The sequence below is a fragment of the Schistocerca cancellata genome, chromosome 2 (assembly GCF_023864275.1).
Source record: "Schistocerca cancellata isolate TAMUIC-IGC-003103 chromosome 2, iqSchCanc2.1, whole genome shotgun sequence".
In the NCBI taxonomy this organism is placed as follows: domain Eukaryota; kingdom Metazoa; phylum Arthropoda; class Insecta; order Orthoptera; family Acrididae; genus Schistocerca; species Schistocerca cancellata.
In genome coordinates this window covers 141975669-141988834 of record NC_064627.1, presented here as the reverse complement: position 1 = coordinate 141988834, position 13166 = coordinate 141975669, and positions in this window count along the sequence as shown.

The following is a 13166-nucleotide window of genomic DNA, read 5'->3' as shown; positions in this document are numbered from 1 at the left end:
TGACAATGAGAGCTGCAGTCACATTTTACTGGTAGGTGGTGTTGCGCCACAATGTCATATGTTGATCTCGAATCCTTGGGCTGACATGGTTCAAATGCTATTTATTTCTGCAGAACATACTAATGTACTTACCCTGTGAATATGAATGTACTATCTCTAATCGTTCAAAGTGTTCTGTTTTTCCAAACGTGAGTGTATAGTCATTGTTTAACTGTATTTTACCCAGAAATGGAATTTAAATGAACACTGTCCAGTTGCATAGTAGAGCTGTGTATATTGACTACTAAACTAATGTTTCTTTAAATGTTGCAATTACAAACTGTCAACCAGGCCAATTGCATAAACTTTATAATTTAATCAGTGTTAGTGTTTACCATCTAAAATCATTCTGAAGTGATACATGCCCAAGAAAAATAGGAAAGAAGAACTATTTTGATTTAATATACTGATAGTGAAGATGCAAAAGCTCTTAATAAATGTTGAAGGAAATATGTCATGTCCTTTTCAAAGGAACCATCCTTTCAATCTTCTTAAGAACCACAGGAAACCTAAATCTGGATGGGAGGATGGGGATTTTAACCACCATTATCCCAAATGCAAGTCCAGTATCTCTCCACTATACCACCTCACTCAGTATCCACAGAATGGATGGAACATTTTAATTACAAGTGTCATTGCTTAAAGAAAAGTACTTTGTAACAGCAAAAATCTTTTTTTTTAACCTACTTCTTTGTCATTACAAAGGTAAAGGCTATTCAGTGCTGTACCATATTTTTTTGATATGTCATAAATGCATACAATTCTGGACCTCTCCTTTAAGAGTGGTATGAGATGTTGCATTAAAACAGTCTGGTAGAAGACAAAAATATGTACAGGCTGATTCAAAAGTCATATCCCATAGGACAGTCTACAATGTGATTCAATAACCTTGGCCTCTAGGACAGTCACATTCACAGGTATGACAAGAATGATCATTTGAAGTAAAAAGTCTAGTGAAAATGGGCTCTACAATGCCCATTTTAATAACTATGACGACTTTTTCCATCTTCATTACTGAATAAGTGTTTGTACTTCGTAAGGCATGTATTTTAGAGTCCCTGAATATGACTGTCTATGGACCAAAACTGTTGAATCACCAGTGTAGACCATGTCCTATGGAACTTGACTTTTGTATCATCCTTTATATCTGCAAAATGAAATGAAAGCAAGAAGCAACTTTTATGTAAGATCCTAAGAGATATTCTCTTATTATACACTTTCAGATTAACAGTTTGTAACATATTTGCAGAGTGACTGAGTCTTACCATGTATGAGTAATAACAAACAGATGTTCTTGGATTATACACTGTTCTTGATATTTTATGTTAACACTATTTTGACAGTTTCATGATAGACAATTCAAAACCTCAAAGCATCTTTTATGTTTATATATGTTTATTTTTTCCCACCTGGTTGTCCCATAGATAATTTCCGTGAAATTATAAACCCTGGGACAGCTGTGGTACACCAACTCTGTTTGCTGTCATGTTGTATATATGTCTGTTAATATGAATTGTACATATGTACTGTGATATTTGTCATTTGTATATAGCAAATAATATTAAAAAAGTTTGATCCTTGGTTTTCTTACTACCTAACTGAGGTACTGTCATCCAATACTTCCTTCTTTATTTAAAAAAAATGTGTGAACATTTATAACAATAAAAGTGACCCCAAAAATTTGCAAGCTTGAAAAAGTATCATTGTAATATCTTAAAAAGTGTGACTTACTCTCTGCAGGAATTACTATAGTTTTGTTTTCTACTTCCCATCTCCTCAGAACAGTTGAATAAAGATAATGTTATTGCACTATACTAAATACTGAGTATATAGGAAGAAAGTATTTTCTACAATTAGTTCAGACTTTATCTTCATATTTACAATCAATTCTCATTTCTTGATTCATATGGTGGCTTGTACCTGCAGTAAATTTATATTTGGTGACTACCAATATTGTGAAAAATTATACAGGGTGGTGCATGATAAGTCACCTGATTGAATTTTGATCCTACAAGCAATAGCTTTCAACTTGTGCTCAACTTCGTGCAGTTCATGGAAATTATGCCAGATGACATTGTGGGTTAATTGCTTCCTTTGTGGGTCTGCCACTTCAGTCTGGTGCAATGGCAGACAAAGGACGGTTGACCGTCACACAAAAGATGAAGATTGTGTCACTGTTCGCGGTGATGCACAGTGTTACATTGACACAGAGAAGGTTTCGTGCTTATTTCGGCACATGGTGGGCTCCCAACCCACAGACAGTACACAGATTACATAAAAAAATTGAAGGTACTGGACCTGTTTTGGAGTGTTAGCAGCCACTCACATGTAACATACATGCACCACAAAACATTGAAGCAGTTTGAGTGGTTTTGACTCTCAGCCCGAGTAAATCAACAAGAAGAGCCAGTGCCAAGTTGAGAATTTCACACCGATCTGTACAAAGAATTATTCAATCCATCCTTCACTTGTATCAATACAATATGACTGTGGCACATAAGCTTACTGCCAGAGATAAGAAGCAGAGACTGCAGTTTGCAAGGTGGGCAATCGAGCAAGTCCAAGAGGCAGTGCTACAAAATACATGGTTTTCTGATTAAGCTTATTTTTACATGAACCGTGTTGTGAACAAACAGAATGTTTGATTCTGGGCATGTGAACCTTTGCAAATAATCCACACGAATGACACCTGTGGGGAGAAAATTTGCGTGTGGGAATCTTTTACCTGGAATAATTGGTCCGTTCTTCTTCGATGCTACAGTAAATGGTGAATGCTATTTACACATGCTGCGAAACCAGTTCTGTCCTCAACTCATGGCCTCATGTCTTCCATTGCAGACACAATGGTTCATGCAGGATGAAACATGCCCCCATGCTGCCTGTGTTGCGCTTGATTTCCTACACGAAAGACTTGGCCATATTGTATTGTCAAACAGACTTCCAGAATGTTATACAGGAGGAGGAATGTGGCCACCCCACAGCCTGGACATTAACCGATGTGACTTCTTCCCATAGTTAAATGAACAACGTAGCCCACAGTTGACAGTGCGATTATACCTCCATGGAATTATCAGGCCTTACCAGACAGCTGACAGTGGACACTAATGGTAATCTGCAAACACCATCCGAAACTGGCAAATGGTTTATGGACGAATGTTTTTCATTGGCCGATGGCAATACCTATCCCTGTTGCCTGACTTTTCCGTGCAGCTTTCATTTTGGGAAAGGAATGTACCTTTATGTAACAAAATTCATGATGCCATAAAAACATAGAACAAATCAATTAAGTCCTGGCAACATCCACTTTACCAGTCTGGGAAATGTGATCCAACCCTTTCAAATATGTATGGTATTTTGGATGTTATTGATGGGGCAGAGAGCATAATCCCAGTCTGTATCCAAAGCAATTCAAGGTCTAACCTACAGTTGAAGCCAATAACAAAGACTACTAAACAAGTCCCCAGAAAGTTTGTACCTAGGCCTAGAAGATCTGTAAACATTCAAATTCACGCCGATAGCCAAGGTAGGAATGTGTATGCTCGAATAAGTGAGAAAAGCAACTTCAATGTTACTACTTTTGTGAGACCAGAGGCATGTTTCAAGGAAGCCACCCAAAGTGCTGCAGGAAGTGTCAAGTCAGACCACGACATTACTGTACTACTAGCGGGAACAAACAATGTGGCGAGAAATGAAAGGCAAAATCTTATCTCCTCACTGAAAGACAGGCTGCAAAATCTCAGTGCCAAACTTATCTGTGTTTTTTCTGTTCCAACAGGGTATGATCTACCTGTATGGTCAGCCATCAATCAAGAGATGAAGGCTAACCAGGAAATGTTGAAGATGTGTAAACGCTTTAGGAATGTCACTTTCTTTGACCTCAGCAACATTGGTAGGAGGTTTCATACGTCTCCTGGTTTTCACCCAAATAGGTTAGGTAAAAGATTTGTCTCAGATGTTATTGTAGACATAGTAGAAAAATTTTGTCTGAATAGCCTTAGAATACAATGTTAACCACCCTGTACACTCTGATAATACTTTTTTAGTCTAACCAAGCACATCGATTTAGCAGTGAATAGTAATACCAGTGCTGATTCTAATTCCTCACAAAATTAGCACAGTCTCAGAATTTGCTGCCTCAATGTGTAAGGGCTGAGTAATAAATCCCTAATATTGAATGAATTTGCCTTAGAAAATCAGTTTGATGTGATTTGTGTTAATGAGCATTAGTGTAAATATGATGAAGTTTGCTTTATTAAATTTGATGACTAAACTGATTAGTAACTTCTGCAGGGATAAGTGTATACATGGTGGTACTGCAGACTACATTAAAAACTCTTTGCTGGGTTATAGTAGCAAGCTAGATGTGAGTTCTCTGTGTAAGGAATTTGAATTTGAGGTATCAGGAATATGTATAAATGTCATAAAGTTAGTAGTTTTTGTTAGAACTTTAAGTTTAACATATATTTCTGAACGACACAACAACACATATAAGTTACAGAGTACGTTGACAAGTAAGACATGTGTTCACGTCAGCATTCAAATGAGAACTGAGTCCCAGTCTAGCGGCCGCTGCTCGGCTGGCCGCTTAGGTGGCACAGCTGCTGCATGGCTGGCAGACAGCGCCGCACGTAGAGGATGCGCATAACTGCGCGGCGGCATTTTGAATGATCGGTGAGTCACAACACTTTTCCCCCCTTGGAAATTGTTGCACTGGTCTTGATGGAGGTATCCTGGAGATGGCTAACGTCCATGGGCGTTGTTTGACTCGCCGTCAAGTCTCGAGGAGGCGGCTTCCCGTACGGACGGGAGTGTCCCCGATGATAACGGGTCGAGATGACAGGAGACGTAGGGGTCGAATCTGCTGGGGCCCCATGCACCAATCTGCCCGTTGCAGCAAGTCCAGTTGATATGACAGGAGACATGGGCGATTTGTTGGCGTCCGTTGGAGGAGGAGGCGAGTAGATTTGCTCTGACAGAGGATGGTCCTCCGGTTCCTGCATGGGCACGTCTCCTGATGGCGTCTGTTCTGGTGCTGGCATCGCGATGATGGTGAGAGGGCTGCGTTGTGAGTATTGAGAGATGCCAAGATTCCGAGCATCAGGTAGAGCCAAAGGTGGTGTGGCAGTATTCGGAACAGGCGTTGCTGGCACCAGAGGCCGAAGCTGGTCCGAATGACGCACTGCAACACCCGTGTCCGTCTGGATTTCATACAGGCGTCTGCCACGGTGTCTTAAGATGCGGCCCGGGCTCCATTTTGGCCGCCTGCCATATCCCCATACCCAGACGAGGTCATTGGCGGTGAACCGGCCAAGTGAAGGCACCAGCGGCCGTGAGGTGGGAGGCCGCAGAAGATGAAGTAGCGTGCGGGGCTGTCGACCATGTAAGAGCTCAGCCGGGCTGTGGTCGCCCATAGGGGTGAAACGGTAAGACTCCAGAAACTGGAGAAGCGCATCATCAGCAGCAGAAGAAATCAGAAGTTTCCGCATCTGAGCCTTAAATGTGCGGACCAGCCGTTCAGCCTCACCGTTGGATTGTGGATGGAACGGCAGGGCCGTGACATGCGTAACGCCGTGACGAGCACAAAAATCCGCAAATTCGGAAGAGGCAAATTGCGGACCATTATCAGTAACAAGAGTAGAGGGAAGGCCTTCCAAAGAAAAAATGCAGGTGAGAGCACTGGTGGTTGCCTCGGTGGTAGGTGACGTGCAACGGACAATGAAAGGGAAGTTAGAGTAGGCGTCAATTACGAGGAGCCAATATGTACCCAAAAAGGGTCCCGCAAAGTCAGCATGAATGCGCTCCCAGGGCTTCTCAGGCGAAGGCCACGGTGACAAAGATGACTTCGGGGCAGCGGCCTGTGACGCACAAGGGCTGCAGGCAGCGACCATGTGTGCTGTTTCAGAGTCTATGCCAGGCCAGTACACATGACGGCGCGCCAGAGTTTTTGTGCGAGACACACCCCAGTGCCCTTGGTGAAGGAGGCACAAGACCGAAGCACGCAAAGACGCAGGTACCACAACACGCGGCGAAGCATTGTCAGTGGAGAGGACGATAACACCATCCCTAGCCGTGAGGCCGTAGCGCAAAGTGTAGTAGTTCCGCAACGGATCAGAAGTCTTAGCGGACGGGCGATCTGGCCAACCCTTCTGAATACAGCGTAAAACCCAGGAGAGGGTAGGGTCAGAACCCATAGCAGCCACCAGTCTGTCCCCCCCCGTGATGGGGAACCCGTCCACAACCCGCTGCTCGGCAACATCCAGGTGGAAACACAAAAGTTCGTCCCTATCGAATGCCTGATCAGGACCTATGGGAAGGCGAGACAGAGCATCAGCATTCGCATGTTGAGCCGTTGGTTGGAAATGAATCTCATAATTGAAACGAGACAAGTAAAGAGCCCAACGCTGGAGGCGGTGTGCAGCCTTGTCGGAAAGTGACGTTGATGGATGAAACAAGGAAACAAGTGGTTTGTGATCCGTAACAAGATGAAATTTTGAGCCAGAGAAAAACACCAAACATATGAAGGGCATAAATGATGGCCAAAGCTTCTTTCTCAATTTGAGAATACTTTTGTTGGGCATCCGTGAGCGTTTTGGAGGCATAAGCAATGGGTTGTTCCGAACCATCAGAAAAACGGTGCGCAAGGACTGCACCAACCCCATATTGAGAGGCGTCTGTGGCAAGAACAAGATGTTGGCCAGGTCGATAAGTAGCCAGGCACGGGGCCTGTTTCAGCATAGTCTTCAATTTCTGGAAAGCTGCTTCACATGACGCAGACCAGTGAAAAGGCACTTTTTTATGCAACAGGCGATGCAACAGCTGAGCCACCGAAGCCGCAGACGGTAAAAACTTGTGATAATATGCTATTTTCCCCAAGAAGGCCTGCAGTTCCTTAACAGATGTAGGGCGAGGAAGGGCATCGATCGCAGCGACAGTTTGTTGAAGGGGACAAATACCATCCCAAGAAAGTTGAAACCCCAAGTACGTGATAGATGCCTGAAAAAATTGGGATTTCTGAAGATTACACTTAAGAGCGGCAGTCTGTAAGACATGAAAAAGTGTGCAGAGATTTTGAAGATGTTCTTCAGTGTTGGAGCCAGTGACAACAATGCAATAATTGTTCCAAGAATCGCTGAAAGAGCAGGGGCACTAGCAACCCCGAACGGCAAGCATTGGTATTGATAGAGCCCGAAACGCGTGTTAAGGACCAGAAACTGCCGGGAAGCAGCGTCGAGAGGAAGTTGATGATAAGCTTCTGACAGGTCAATTTTAGAAAAATACTGGCCTCCAGCAAGTTTAGTGAACAGTTCTTCATGACGGGGCATAGGGTAAGTGTCAATGAGGCATTGAGCATTTACAGTGGCTTTGAAATCGCCACAGAGACGAATATTACCATTTGGCTTAGCAACTACAACGACAAGAGAGTACCACTCACTGGAAGTGACAGGAATCAAGATCCCTGAAGCAGTGAGACGATCCAACTCCCGTTTTACCCGATCACGAAGGGCCACAGGAATGGGCCGAGCCCAAAAAAACTTAGGCCGAGCAGTGGGTTTGAGCGTGATATGAGCTTCAAAGTCGTTTGCACGGCCTAACCCAGGAGAAAAAAGGGACGAAAATGTCGTCGACAAGGAATCCAGTTGAGCATAAGGAATAGCATCACAGACAATAAATTACAGAGTCATCTATGGAGAACCCAAAAACGCGAAAGGCATCGAAACCAAAAAGATTTTCTGCGTTGCTCTGGTCGACCACAAATACGGGAACAGTGCGAACGACGGATTTGTAAGATACCTCAGCATTAAACTGTCCCAAGAGAGAAATCTTCTGTTTATTGTACGTCCGTAATTGCCGAGTGACAGGGGACAGGAGTGGAAAACCCAGCTGAAGATACATCTGAGAATTAATTATAGTGGCAGCAGAACCGGTATCCACTTGCATGCGAACATCTCGACCAAGGATTTGGACAGTGAGGAATAACTTCCCTGAAAGGGACGAAGTGCAATTGACAGACAACACAGAATCAGAGTCATGTTCATGAACATCATGCATGCGGTCGGATTTGCAAACGGAAGACACATGACCTTTCTTTTTGCAATTGTGACACACAGCCCAACGTTGGGGACAATCCTCGCGTGAATGTTTCGTAAAACACCGCGGACAAGAAGGAAGTTGCCGTGGGTTTTGCTGCAGTTTCTTAGCGGATTGTTTACGGCTAGGCCGAGGCTGCGCGTGGGAGCGCACTGCGGCCACGTCAGCAGGCGGGGACGCGCCGCACGCGTCGTCAACAGCGCACAGAGGTTGTATATCCCCGATATCACCCCACGCCTCGATTTGCGCCCCAGCGGCGCGAGAAATTTCAAAAGACTGCGCAATGGAGAGAACATCTAGAGTCGGATTCGCCAACTGAAGGGCACGTTGCCGAACTTCTTTGTAATGCCGACCGGATAATAGCATCCCGTACCATGGAATCGGCATAGGATTCTTTGTGAACGTCACTAACAAATTGACACTTTCGACTGAGGCCGTGACGTTCAGCAGCCCAAGCGCGATAGGATTGATTTGGTTGTTTTTGACAACGATAAAAGGCAACACGAGAGGCTACCACATGCGTTTGCTTTTGAAAATAGATAGACAGAAGTGAGCACATTTCAGCAAAGGACAAAGACGCAGGATCCTTCAAATGAGCCAATTGCGACAACAACCGATACATTTGAGGTGAAATCCAGGAAAGGAACAGAGACTTACATGGTTGTTCGTCCGTGACATGAAATGCCAAGAAGTGCTGTCCAAGACGTTTTTCATAATCAGACCAGTCTTCCGCCGTCTCGTCGTAATGAGGAAAAGGAGGTACAGCCAACGACGAGAAACGCCCCGCATTTGGCGCCGCGACGAAATCGCGAATCGCCGCTGTTAGAAGCGTTTGCTGTTCAAGGAGATTTTGCAATAGTTGCTCGACAGTAGCCATGGAACCCTGTGAGTCAACGGTGAAAAGGAAAAATCCACCAACTCGTCACCAATTGTTAGAACTTCAAGTTTAACACATATATTTCTGAACGACACAACAACATATAAGTCACAGAGTACGTTGACAAGTAAGACATGTGTTCACGTTAGCATTCGAATGAGCACTGAGTCCCAGTCTAGCGGCCGCTGCTCGGCTGGCCGCTTAGGTGGCGCAGCTGCTTCATGGCTGACAGACAGCGCCGCACGTAGAGGTCGCGCGTAATTGCGCGGCGGCACTTTGAATGATCGGCGAGTCACAACAGTTTTATCTCTGTACAGACCACCAGATGGTGATCCCTCTTTGTTTGTTGAAAAATTGGAGAAATTGTTAGAGTTTTTTAATGGTAACAAGTGGAAAAACTATTAGATACTAATTGTTGTCACAGGAGATAAACCCAGTGTACGAGAATTTAAAAATTTACTTAGGCAATTTAACTTGGTCTACCACAATACCAAACCAACCAGAGGCTTGGCCTGTCTTGATAACATCCTAACAAACTACTTAAGATCAACTTTTTCATGTGATGTAGTCAACTTTCCCTTTTCTGATCATGATGGTGTATTTCTCACTTTTGAAAATTCTTTTGTTACTCATAATACATCTCATAAGTCCAAATTAGCTGTAACAAGACCTGTAGATGACACAAAATTGTTTAATTTTAGATCCCAGCTTAGTTCCTTCAATTGGTTTGATATGTTTGCTAAAACAGAACATTTGTCAGCTGATTGTGTTTTTGAGAAATTTTTTTCAATATTCAGTACTTTGTTTGAAATGACTATTCCGCAAAGAAAATGTAAAATTAAAGTGACCGCCAGTGAATCTAAAATCAAAAAGAGAAATAAAGAGTGGTTTACTCCCGAATTTAAAGAATAAAGTTATGTTGTTTTTCGATCTAAATAAAAAGATTAATACTCAGCAATCCAATTTTTTCTTTACAAAAGCTAAGAAAAAGTATAGGGCAGCTGTTATTGAAGCAAAAAAAAAAAAGCAACAACATAACACTGTAAGTATCGAGGCATCAAAAAATAAATGTAAAAAAGCTTGGAATATAATAAACTCAGTCGCCATAAATAACAAACCAAAAGAGGTAGCTGTCTCAGCAAATGATTTTAACAATTTTTGTATACAGTCAGTTAGGGATATTCAGAAAAAAATCATTAAACCCGCGGAAATTACTGCTCAAATGATGGAAAATTGTAATTTGGGGTTTAGGCATGACATACATAATTTTGTGTTCTCTGAAGTGATGCAGCAGGAGGTTTTAAATATTGTAAATAAGTTTAAGTCTTCGAACAGTGCCGATATATACAGCATATCCTGTAAGATATTGAAAAATGTTATTGAATGCATTGTCGGCCCTCTAACTTATGTTATAAATAAGTGTCTGACACAGGGAATTTTCCCCAATGTACCAAAGTTATGTAGAGTTGTTCCTGTGTATAAGAATGGAGATGGAAAATGTCCATGTAGTTACCGCCCCATATCCCTCATGCCTGTTTTTTCTAAAGTATTAGAAACTGTTATGTATAACCAAATGAGTAACTTTCTAGATAATAATTCTGTTATTTCCAATGAGCAATTTGGTTTTAGGAAAAATAGATCGACCACTCATGCCATTGATTCGCTCATTTAAAAAGTTCTCCAGGTATTCGAAGATAAGGAGTTTGCTCTGGTCACTTGTGTGAACCACAAGTTACTTCTGCATAACTTAGAGATTTTAGGTTTTCAAAACAGTGGCTTGGGTATTCTTAGGTCTTTTTTGAAGCACCGTAAACAGATTCTTTGTATTAATGAAGATAGATCCAATGTAGCTGATGTCCTGTGTGGTGTGCGTCAGGGCTTGGTGCTTGGCCCACTGCTTTTTCTGATTATGATTAATGATTTACCATCTAATGTAAGTTCCCATTCAATCTTATATGCTGACGATACAACCTTTATCAACAATGACCCTAACATTGAATTGTTACACAATATAACAGAAAGTACCATCAGTGAAGCATCTAAATGGTTCAGAGCAAACGGTTTTTTATTAAATGAAAATAAAACACAGTTCATGATTTTCAGCTTAAGAGATACCTTATTTCTGATTGTTTCAAATAATGTTAAATTTCTTGGTGTATATTTAGATAGTAGACATAATTGGAATTACCATATTATCTACACATATGCTACGCTTTCTAGAGTAATCTATTTTTTGACAAGGTTAAAAGGTTGTGTATCAGATCACCATATTAGATCAGCATATTTTACCTTCTTTCAGAGTATTATTTCTTATGGTTTATTATTATGGGGAAACTGTAGCTATGTAGCTGATATTATTCTACTGCAAAAAAAGTTGTAAGAATTATCATTGATTCTGGTAGACTAGATTCCTGCAAGTTATTGTTTGTGAAACTTTAAGTTATGACTGTTGTTAATCTCTCTATATATACTGTTGTTCTACATACCATGAACAATTTACCAGACCAGCAATTAAGAGAAAATATACATTCGTATAACACGAGAAACAGGAAACACATTAATGTACCTTTTCAACGTTTAACTAAGTCTTTAAAAACCTATCATGCAATAGGTTCCAAATGTTGCAATAAATTTTCTCTTTGTAAATTCGATTGTCATTTCATTTCATTTATTGAGCATCCATTTTATCATATACAATGATATAGGAGTTGTCATGTTACATTATATGAGTTTGTAATTATACAGTTAATTAATAACATAGACCTACGGTGGTAAAACATATGTAAATATATATCTCATGCAGTGTATAGTAGATAATAACGAAACAAACAATAATTAATTGTTTGTAGTGCATACTATTTCATACTTTTTTTCAGATATGATTTATCATTATCATTGACCACTCTAGTAGAGAATAACAGAACAAACAATAATTAATTAACTATAGTGTGTACAGGCAGACTATTTTCATACATTTGATCAAATATGAATTATCATTATCATTGACTACTATGTCACTATGTTCTGAAAATCCATGTACTCTGTCCTATTGGAAAGATCAAGCCAAAACTGTATGAGTGGCTGGTCGAGCATCCTTTTTATTCCGTTGATGAATTTCTTGATTGCAGTCAAAAACAAATAATATTATAAACTTTGGCTGCTCCCAGTGTACTATATTAATTATTTCATTAGCAGTTCTAGTTACCTATTTGTTAGTAGCTAGTACTAATATTAATTATTTCATTAGTAGTTCTAGTTACCTATTTGTTAGTAGCTAATAATAAGCATTAATCTGTTTTTCTATGCACAGTTGCAAAGGGCGGTTATTATAATCTGATGTAATATTTCTTTGTATATAATACGTTTTCCTGTCTTGGTATTCTGTATTCTGACTTTTTCCTGTATTTTGTACTGGTACATTTTGATTGATTTGGTTGTACGACCTCACTTTATAGGGTGATACAGCCAATAATTGATCGATTAACAATTTGAGTTTACATTTATATTATTTATAGAACATGTACTTGAAGGAGTAAGTTGATAACAACACATATCACAAAGAAAAGTTTCCTGTAAATAATGACATACATACAATTAACCTTGAAATGCTTATTCCCTACATTTTCTGAATTTCAGTTACAGTGGTCAGAAATTACCAATAGTTGATCATACAGTTCCACAAAATGCCCATAGTCCAGTAGTTGATCAATATGCAAAAATAAAATCATCTGACATTAAATTGATAATTACATCTGGGAACTTAATTTTAACACACTTACATGAATGATTAACATACAGAATAGTTTTTTCAGTGAAATAAAACAGTATAACATAGTAGCCTACACACAACAATAAACTATACACAAGTCTGCTCAGTTTCATTCCAGTTTTCCAATATCAACAGGATGTTGAAACCTGTAACACAGCCTGCCTCCTGTAGAGATAATAGAGGGTTCTGGAAGTATTGCTAAAATCTGTGAAGAGTGAACAGTGCTTATATCATCTTCATCAGTCTTAAGCAGTGTATTTCTTTCATCACAGCTTTGCAAACCCATTACCTCAATGTCCTCTTCTGTAGTAACTCTTTGAACAGTGCACAGAAATTTATACTTATTATTCTTTTGGCCTGGAAAATCTCCTTCTTTGAATGCAGGCCTTCCAA